The sequence below is a fragment of the Penicillium crustosum genome (genome assembly GCF_028827405.1).
Source record: "Penicillium crustosum strain IBT 35664 chromosome Unknown utg000002l_segment0_segment0, whole genome shotgun sequence".
Lineage (NCBI taxonomy): Eukaryota > Fungi > Ascomycota > Eurotiomycetes > Eurotiales > Aspergillaceae > Penicillium > Penicillium crustosum.
This window is the reverse complement of record NW_026623123.1, coordinates 3,495,823-3,506,630: the sequence shown is the minus strand read 5'-3', so window position 1 is coordinate 3,506,630 and position 10,808 is coordinate 3,495,823.

Genomic DNA, 10,808 nt, shown 5'->3' with positions numbered 1-10,808 from the left:
TAAAGGAAAGAAAGCCAGTCGCCATTGAGGAAATGTTTGCAGCCAACGAGAGCGAAAAGGCAAAGCAAAAAGAAGCCTTTGATCGCGTCGAGTCACTTTGTGCATCAGCTGACCAAAAACACAGAAATCTCATCGAGTACTCCAACAAATACAAGGACTCCGCCAGCAGATAGACATCCTGAAGTCATCATTTTCACTGGAGCTCGGCAAAGTTTCTCAATCAGCGAAGGACATCAGCACACCCCAGCAGAACTTAAAAGAAAAAGAGAAAGCCATTGACAAGATGAAGGCTTCTGGATCAAGTCTCAAATCAATGCTCAGCGCAGCAGAAGGTGGAAGAGCTAGAAGCTGAAAAGGTCTCATTGGATACGGAACTACAAGCGAGCCAAGGCCGACTCCAAACCCTCGAAAGCTTCGGTGTTCAGCAATTGGAGCTTGATAAAGATTCAATGCAAGTTACGTTGGGTACTTAACAACATTCCTACGCTAATTTATCTCACTCAGATTAAGGGACTTCATAGGTCTGTGGAGCTTTGCTTTAAGTGAGATATTCACCATCTTGAGGAAGGATCTTGATGAGAAAGTTTTTAAGATATGTCTATAATCTAAACCCGCTTTACGACAGATCCACTAATTCGTTCAATCTTAAGGATAAATCGATCTGGGACAAGCTCCCAATAGAAAATGCTAAATTTGCACAACAATATGTCCCGCTAGTATCCTCAAACTCCCTCGGAGCTAAAGGAACACGTCTAGCCATGACTCTGGCCATCCTGTCAAGAGAGATTTACAAACATATTTTCCAGTTAAGTTATATCTTACCGGAAGATTGAGAAATCTACGGAATTCTCAGTTAACTCGCCGAGAATGATACCGAGAAGTAAAGTTTTTGCCGACGTATTCTTCTCTCGATTGATCACAGTGTCGAAGAAAGTATTCTCCGGGAAAGAATTTAGACGGTGATCCGCAATATATCGTCATATTTGTAGAAATTGCTCTCGGATACTTAGTATACTGCGATCTACATAAGTATTGAGAAAATCGTACAAAGAGCTGCTGAATTTTGGTTTCCAATCTAGCGAGCTTAGTAGAGATAAGAAACAGCATTCGATCTAGTCGACTTCGAGGATAACGATTGGGAGCCCTTCCGCTTTCCCGGGGGATAATACGATCCTAAATAGGTAGGATTAAGTTGTGCGAGACGTGAATATTCTCACCGTGTTCCCATGTATCTCTTTAGTTAAGGACGGCGATCGTGATCCTTTAACTCAAATTGTCTAATTGAGGAGCACACAGAAGCTGTATATAGAAGCAGTGTTATAGATAGTCAAATTTCAACTAGCTTCTTCGTCCTAAAGAGGTTATCGACCCACTCTAGACGGAAGTCTATCACTCAGAACACTGATCGACCAAACGGCGCCTCGTTTTTAGGAAAATCGCTAAAGCCTTAATAAAATGGCTACGAAAATGATCATAGATCTCGCCTACGGGGTTTCACTATGAGTATTATTGGCGACCGTTGAATAAGTGACGAACAGAGATTAACAATTATTTACTTAGATATCTTATTTCTTATACTCGATCCTTCTAACTGTATAGACCTAATTTACAAATTACCTATTTAATAATCCTTATATATGACGTAGATACTAGATCTGATTTCGATTCAGGTAAAGCCAATGAAAGAAGTTATTTATTGATAGATAAATGTCACAGACCCCGTTATAGTCGAGTAGAAATCAATTGTATAGCGTTGAAAATGCATAACTTTATCAAACTTTCGATTATATATATTACACGAGATTACGGTGCCAGCTGCAATGTTTTGAAGATGCTTTCGCTTGATATACTTCGAAATATTATTATACGATACAAATTGCTACACACGCTTCTTTATATCTAGTTCTTTTTATCCTAGACAAATAAAGCAAAACAGAGGTCGGTGATCCTTCATAATAGATCGGAAAGCAGCCTTAAGAGGAAAATCTGGTTGAAACTTACTCTCGGTCGCTTTATCTTCTAAGGGGTAATTATTAGGACTATCTAGCTTAACCACGTTATTCTCAAAACGTTTATTACGCGGCAGACGGCACGTTTCCCCTTCCTCAAATTGATAATAAATAGCGATAGCATCGATTTCTTCAGTCCGCCGACGTATCTCTTAATCTAAAGTTGGCGGTAGCAGACTTAATAGGCATTCGATAAGACGCTTTTAAGATAGAGGAAGCTCCTCCGATCTTTATAGTTTTGTTTTAACCGCTTTTTTAAGCGTAGCCTCGGACAGCTATCGTTGAACTTCTAATATAGGTTGCTCTTAGTCGTATTTCTCCTAAAGCTATAATAGTAAGGCATTTCTGGCCCGTTCTCTCGCGCCGTTAATTTCTTGATTTAGCTTTCTATAAGCGTTAGACCTTGCCAACTCCCATGGGAGTGGTCCCATGGGAGTGCCAAGAATGGGACTAAGCAGTCCAGTCCGCTCCCATGGGACTTTGATGGGACTCCCATGGGACTGTAAACAGTGCAAACATGTAGAAAAATGTGACCTGCATAACTTATGAAGAATGCCACTGTTTTTTTGGGTATTTTAATTACTCAAAGAATAGAGATAATAATACTTTAGGCTTGGTATTAGGACAAAAATAGTAGATTTGCAGTGCTATATCTAGAGCGCAATTTCTGATAGACAGTAGAATTTGATATTTTAACAGCTGTTAAAAAATTCTATACTAATCTATCTCTATTATGTATAAGTATACAAATCATCATCTCTTCGTCGCTTGCGTTCTCTTTGGGGACGTTGTTGACTGAACGGAATCACTGGTAATTGGTGGCGTATAGAATGATCTGGCTCTGCCTCTTCTGTGGCGGTATCCATTAGACTGCGACATCGCCCGTCCATGGGCACTAGAAAGTGTCCACGGCCCGTGGGCCTTTTGAAATTCGACGCCCATCGCCCATCCTTATGCAAAAATAATGCAAAAATTACCCTATTCGGCGATTTTATGTACATAACTAGTTCTTGGCAGTACCCACCGTGCCAAGAGTGCCCGCATATGTCTTGGCGACGCTAAAAATGTCTCCACAAAAACGGGCGTTGTCGCAGTCTAGTATCCATATTGTCTGGATTAACGTTATCGGCTTCATCGTCTATACTGTCTTCGCCATCTTCACTATCACTGATTGGCTCTGGTATATAGTCAGGAAGTCCTACCTCCCTTTGTTCGTCAATCTCTGTTCTTTCGTCTTAGTTAAGAACGGATTTAGGTTGAACAGTATCCTTAGTTTCTTCATCTCTAATATCAAACCTTAATAAACAACGGAGTATTATTAGATCTTGAATCGTCGATTTATTTAAAGAGCCCCGTCGGTAATAGCAAATATCGCGAGCAGTACTAAAGAGACGCTCAATACCTACGCCTATAGCTGGGATCGAAAAGACGTCCCGTATAAGTCCTACGAGTATCGGAAAGTTACGCGCATTCTCCCTCTAGAAATGGTATAGATTCGTTGCGCTCCATTCTATAGAGAGTTAGTAACGTAGTTCGTAAAATAGTAAAAGGATAGTATAAACTTACTAAGATTGAGATATCCCTTAAGTTCTTCTTCCCAACTAGACTGCGACATCGCCCATGGACGGGCGGGTGGGCAGTGCCCACGGGCCTTATGTAAGCGGGCGATGGGCACTATCAATACGCCCATGGACGGGCCCTACCCTTAGGGCCCATTGTCCATGGACACCGTGGGCGCCCGTGGGCCTTTTTAGTAAGCAAAATTAGCGCAACACGTGATTTTAATTGACAGATTTCAAAATATTTCAACTAAATTTATATTTTTTATATATTTACAATCATAATTCCGGATTTTAATAAGATATATATAAATATATATACTATAATTTACTATATATCTAATTTTTATATATATTTAAGACAACTTTATATAATGGTGGGCATCGTGGGCATGCCCGCCGTGGGCATGCCCGTGGGCCTTGGGCGTTATGGACGGGCACTCGAAAATCCAAATAGCCCAAGGCCCACCGTGGACGGGCGATGGGCACCTCCTAGGTGCCCATGGACGGGCGATGTCGCAGTCTATTCCCAACTAGTAGCTTTTAATAGTAGTGGGGGCGGTAGCTAATCCTTAGCGAGAAGGCTTGCTATTTTATCCTCTATATAATATACCGAAGGTATCGCTGTAGGTAGTACTTCCCTTTCTAGCTGATATTTCGAATAGTCTTCAAGATAGCTATAAAGCGAAGACTTATATATATTATACTAAGAGGAAATAGTATTATTGAGCTAAACCTAACCTAACTATTCTAGGCCTTCAAAAAACTTAAGCTTATACTAGGGAGCAAGAATAGTACCTATAGCGTATAAGCTATTATAGGCTTCCTCTATTAATTAGTAGTATACCGAAAGCTTTTCCCTTCTAGCTTTAAGAGCCGCTAGTATAGCCTTCTTCTAGGGTACCTTCTTACGACGAAGTCGGGCCTAGGTAGACTGCGACATCGCCCGTCCATGGGCACTAGAAAGTGTCCACGGCCCGTGGGCCTTTTGAAATTCGACGCCCATCGCCCATCCTTATGCAAAAATAATGCAAAAATTACCCTATTCGGCGATTTTATGTACATAACTAGTTCTTGGCAGTACCCACCGTGCCAAGAGTGCCCGCATATGTCTTGGCGACGCTAAAAATGTCTCCACAAAAACGGGCGTTGTCGCAGTCTAGGCCTAGGATTGTTCAAAATATATAAATAGCCGGTTATATACTATAAAAATATTGTAAATAGTTGTTATCTTAATCTTTAATAGACCGACCGTCTACTTGTAGAAAGGCTTTATAATACAGAGTAGGTAATCGATTTAGCGCTACTCCCCTTTACTAATATAGAACTTAAGGCGCTAGTGCTCTATATAATACCGCTAGAATATTGTCTAAAGGCGCTTAGTACGCTAGAGTATAAGATATATAGAATTCTACCGAGTACGGATATCTTAGATTGGAGCTAGCTTTATTCCGTCGCTCTAGAGATTTAGAAAGGCCTCCCGTCGCTGTAGGCTAGTATTAATAAATATAGTAAAAGCGCGAACCTATAATTATAATTAATATAAGATACCTTTATAGAGGTTAGATATATACCTTTATAAGTATATAAATAATTCCCTTCTATAGCTTTGCTTACTAAAGGATACTCCTATTTTCTTCTAACTATACGGTCGCGGTTTTATTATTCTTTGGATTGGCCTTTATTAAGCTAAGAAGATCTTTTAGACTTAACTAAATTATATAGGTAAGGTATAGAACCCGTATAATCTTAGTAGAATCCGGGAGATCTATCTATCGGATCGATTTATAAAGACTTTCAACTATAGTTTTGTTATTTAACGTATTATCAGTAGTAATTGCAATCACCCTATTAACGATCCTATAGTCAGAAAGAATACTAAGGAGAACCTCCGCTAAGTAAGCGCCGGTATACTAGCTATAAACCGGTATAAAGCCTAGAAGTATCTTATAATATACCCAATCGATATCTACAAAATACCCTATAATCGCTATAAACGCTTATTGGAATAGTAAGATCTAGCAGTTAAGAGTAATCGAGAGCTTTATCCTAATAGGGAGGTAGGAGAGTAGCTTTTACTGTTCTGCCTAGACAATTGATTAGAGTCGATACCGCGCAGTTTTCGGTAAAAGAAGGCTTAAAGGTTATAGTGAAAGCTATACCTCTGCTATAAGATCTTAGAATTCTTAGTGCCGGAGGATTTGAAATAGAAGGCGAGAGTTTGCGATAAATTTTATCTAGACTCTCTTAAATCTTTATAGATTAAAGGCCTTTCGAGTAGATATACGGTTTGACTAAGAATAATATAGAAGTTAGCCTTAGATAGATTATTTATAAGACCCTAGTCTTACCGAAAGTTCAAACGATTATTATATATCCTATTAGGTTAAGTCCTTTTGTACGCTAGTTTTATATACGCGGCTACTTAAGTACGTAGTTAGGGATTTCGACCTATTTAAGATTGATAATAGGTACGATAGCACCTTTCTATATCTCCGATAGAGTACTATTGGTTTTCTAGTTTAATAGTATACTACCTAGTCAAACTGATCCCAAGCAGAAGATATATATTATACTTCGAAGTTTACTTTATAGAGTAGAGGGTATAGATAAGTACCAGTTATATTCTGTGAAGGGCTGAAGCTTTATTGATTCAATTAGGCTAGGCCAACATGCTGTTTACATCAATCTTAGAGAAAAGGTAACTATCTACTGGCGATGGGGGTTTATGTATGTTATGGGCACGTGCCTCACGTGATCCAAGCCGGGCTCTGGCCCGTTACAGTACCCCCCCTTTAGATTGATCCTCACAATAGGCACGATGATGTCGCCGTCGGCGTTGAAACGGTGCCGAGAGGGCCTCGGAACGGGCCCGTATCGTCGTTCGTAGTCATCAAGTGCTGAGCAGCTCTCAACCAGATCCAACCTCTCCCATGTCGTTTCTGCATATCCCACCCATTTCACCAGAACCTCAGTCTGTATTCCCCTACCAACTCGTTTCTCCCGTGTCGACAATATTTCTTCAACTTCGTACTCCAGCTCGCCATCGACTAGAACTGGGGGTGGCTGCGAATCGTCCACGATTTGTGACGGAAACGGGTCCGTTGCGGCAGGTCGAATCAACTCTACGTGGAAGACTGGGTGTATGCCAGAAGGCACATTGAGGCGCACAGTGTGGGACGTAGGCACCTCTTCAACTTGGTATTGTGCATGAATCCAGTCTAGTTTCTTCGACGGGCGCTGAGAGCGCACGTTTCGTAGGTTCAACCATACCCGATCTCCTACATGGTAGGTAGGTGCTGCTTGCCGAGATCGGTTTGCATGTTCCTGCTGCTTCTCCTGCGCTACTGCAATCGCTGACTGTGCCCAATCGGTGGCTTCTCGTAGTCGATTCACGAACGTTTCGCCAGCGCGTGCGGGCTGAGTCATCATTGTTCCGAGAGCGTTCGTACTACTGTCTTCGATTCCTAGGGGGTCGATATGATACCCATGGGTAAAGAAGAACGGGGATAAACCTGTTGAGGAGGCGTCTCGGTTGTTAATCGCGATGGCTACTATTGGTAGTAGCCCCATCCAGTCGTCCTGAGCGTAGGCAATGAACGTTCGCATGATCCGTTCGACCTCTTGGTTCGCTCGCTCTGTTGCTCCATCTGATTGGGGGTGGAAGGCGGTAGATAATCGTCGCTGAATCGATAGTTTCTCGCAGACGATTCGCCAGAACCCACCTACGAATTGCGAGCCTCGGTCGCTCGTGATCGTTAGCGGGAGTCCGTGGTGCATATAGAAATGCGTTAAGAAGACTTCCGCCACCCGTCCTGCCGTGATTTCTGTCATACCAATTAAGATGACCCCTTTTGTCAACCTATCCGTTATAACCAATAGATTCGTGGCTCCGTTTTCCTTCGACGGGGGTAGGTCTGTGATGAAATCCATTGCTATTTCGGCCCAGATTCGTTGGGGAATCGGTAACGGTTTTAACAACCCGTGTTTCGTATCGCGCCAGACTGTGCTCCTTCCACATACCGTACAGTTTCGTAGGAATCGTCGTACATCTTTGGCTGCGCCGGGCCAGAAGAACCGTCGAGATAGTATCGAGTATGTGGCATCTCGTCCTGGGTGCCCGGTGATATGAGAATCGTGAATCTTCTGGATGATCCCTGTGCGTAATGGCTCGCTGTCTGGGATCCATAATCGCTGGCGGAAACATAGTAGCCCTCGTTCATCGAGGTGACATTCCGATAGGCTAGTCTTCACGCCCGTTTCGGCGGCGATTCGGCGGTCTCCCTGCTGTAGAGCTTGGGAGTATAGCTGATATGTGCCATCTGTCGCCCTGCCCTTCTTCCATTCCTCCTGTAACTCGGGTTCTTCAAAGAGGGAAACTGGGGTATTGAAGTCTAATCGCGCTTCTTCCTCTGAGGCATCGGTGACTGCTTGTCTTGGTCTGCTCAGTCGAACCGAGACCTTTTCGAAGAGGGTTCGGAACCGATTCGATAGTCGTTCGTCAGTAGCATCCTGTGGCATATCTTGGCCCCGTCGTGAGAGTGCATCGGGAAGCACTGCGAGCTTCCCAGGCCGATAGTGTAACGTGAAGTCGAATTCTGCCATTAAGCCTGCCCATCTCATCTGCCGTTCACTAAGGTGCTGCGCTTTGTTGAAGTATCGTAGGTTTTTATGGTCTGTTACGATAGTGAATCGTGGGACCATCTTCAACTCAGGCCTCCATTCCCGTAGTGCGCGTATGATCGCTAGCAACTCCTTGTCGTGGATCTCGTAGTTCGACTCTGCTGGGGTCAATTTCTGCGAGATATAGGCACAGGGGGCCAACTGGCCGTCGTCTTGTCGTTGAGATAGTACAGCTCCCGTAGCCCATCCGGATGCATCGGTTTCTACTACCGTCTCTCTTTCTTCTTCGAAGTGTGCTAGGATTGGGGCATTAATAAAGAGGTCCTTAAGTTCTGTGAAGGACTGCTGGCAAGCTTCATCCCATTGGAACACCACGTCCTTCTTCGTGAGCCGGGTCAACGGTGCCGATAAGGCAGCGAATCGGGGTATAAACGATCTATAGAAGTTGGCGAATCCGAGGAATCCGCGCACATCGCGTACTGATTTCGGGGCTTCCCACGCACGTATTGCTTCCACTTTCTTCGGGTCCACGTGAATTCCCTCGCCTGCACGGATAATGAATCCAAGGTATTTAACAGAGCTCTGTTCGAACTCCGACTTTCCAATGTCGCATTGCAACCCCGCGTCCTTAAGCTTCCGTAGCACTTCGTGTACTTTTCGGCGGTGATCCTCTATCGAACCGCTAGAGTAAATGATGATGTCGTCGACATACGCTGATACAAAGTCGTCGAGGTACTCTTGTAGGGTTTGGTTGATGAACCGTTGGAATGTCGCTGGCGCTCCGGTGAGGCCAAAAGGCGTAACATTCCACTCAAAGAGGCCGTATCGGGTACGAAACGCTGTCTTCCATTCCTCTCCTGGTGCTACCCGTACTTTGTGAAACGCTGCGATGATATCCAGTTTCGTAAACCACTTCGCTTTCGCCATATTCCGTAGGGTTTCTCGGATAAGGGGTAGTGGATAGCGATCTTTTACGCTTAGGTCGTTTAACCCCCTATAATCGACACAGAATCGAACTCCCCCGCCCGGTTTCCTCACTAGGAGTACTGGGGCGGCTGCGGGTGACTTGCTAACACGGATGAAGTTCTTATCCAGTAGATCTGTCAACGTTTTTCGTAGGTATAAAAGCTCCTCTTTATTCATTCCGTATAGTGGACCGTAAGGCGGGTGTTCTTCGTTACCATTTCGGTCGCGATTCAGTGGTATCTTATGGTCGATTCCAGGTCGATGTGGTGGTAGCTTATCAGCTAACTGTTGGCTAAAGACATCCAGCCATTGCCAGTACCGTTTCGGTAGCTTTTCCTTCAAATCGACATGCTTCTTAGGTCGTAGTGCTTTGTCGATATCGTCTAGCGTGACTTTCCCAATCTGTAGGCGATCCGGTCGAGGGGTGCTATCGAATAGCTGCCGAATCGACTTGGCTGAAGCGCGGTTAACACGTAGTGCTTTTGTACCGACCGGTCCGATGGTCCTATTCTTTCGATTCCAGCATCTGGTTTTCTCTCTGGTTTTAGAGAAAATGTCCATATATCCTTTGTTCGGCGAGTATATTCCATCGACGTCCTTGATCCACGGGAGGCCAAGAATGATTTCGTCTATCTGGTCCTCAATGATATACGCAAAGATCGTACCGTTCTGGTGGCCGTGGATATCCGCATTGAAATACGTGACGTGGGTGATTCGGCCCTGATTCGCTACCACTCCGTCTAGCTGTCGGGGACGAATCTGTATGCGCGGAAGGTCGAGAGATTTAGCGAGTGCTCCATTTACTGTTGCGTAGCTTAGACAGCCATGATCGACTAGTGCTTCTGCAAACTGGATTCCATTCACTCTAACGTCAACTAGGAACGGTGGTTCCTCGCTTCTGTCTAGTTTCTCGACCCCCTTTCGCTCCTGCTCGCGGCTAAGAACAGGAGCTACTCGTTTTCCGACTCACTATTGGTCTGTACGCTCTCTTCTGTCGAACTAGGTTCGGTATCTTCCTCGACTACTGCTCGCGATTTCTTGATACGGGCGGTTCGTTTATGTTTCGGCGGCTTTTCGCTACTGTCGCGATCCTCCTTCCTTTTCGGCTTGCTTGCCGCCACGCGGTTTTTCTGCTCTGGGCGTCTTGCTGGTAAGAGCGGGCACTCCGAAATCCAGCAGCCGGGCTTTCCACAACGTAGGCAGCGGCCTTCTTCCCGGCGGCTGCTTATCTCTTCTTCACTAACCCATTGTGCTCTCTTTGGTCGTTCGTGGCGTTCGCGACTGATTCGTCGGTGATTCGCGTGCGGATCGACGCGGTTTACCGATACCGTCGGGGTCCAATCCATTTCATCTACAGATTTCGTAGAGCGGCGAGTGGGCGGTTTACTTATGTTCAACGCGTCCATATCTGTGCTAATTTCGTGAAGACGGGAGATTAAGCCTTGGAAGGTGGCGGGTATACCACGATTCATCAGCGAATTGCTCATAGTTCGATTTAGGGAACCGAGCAAGATCTGTCGCTTAGCTTCGTCGGGCCATTCTAGTGCTCCAGCGTCGGCGAACTCCTTTTCTAGCCGTGGTAGGAATTTCGAGAAAGCCATACCTTCAGATTGATTGATCTGGTGAAGGCGTCGGGCAGCCCGTGCTTGTG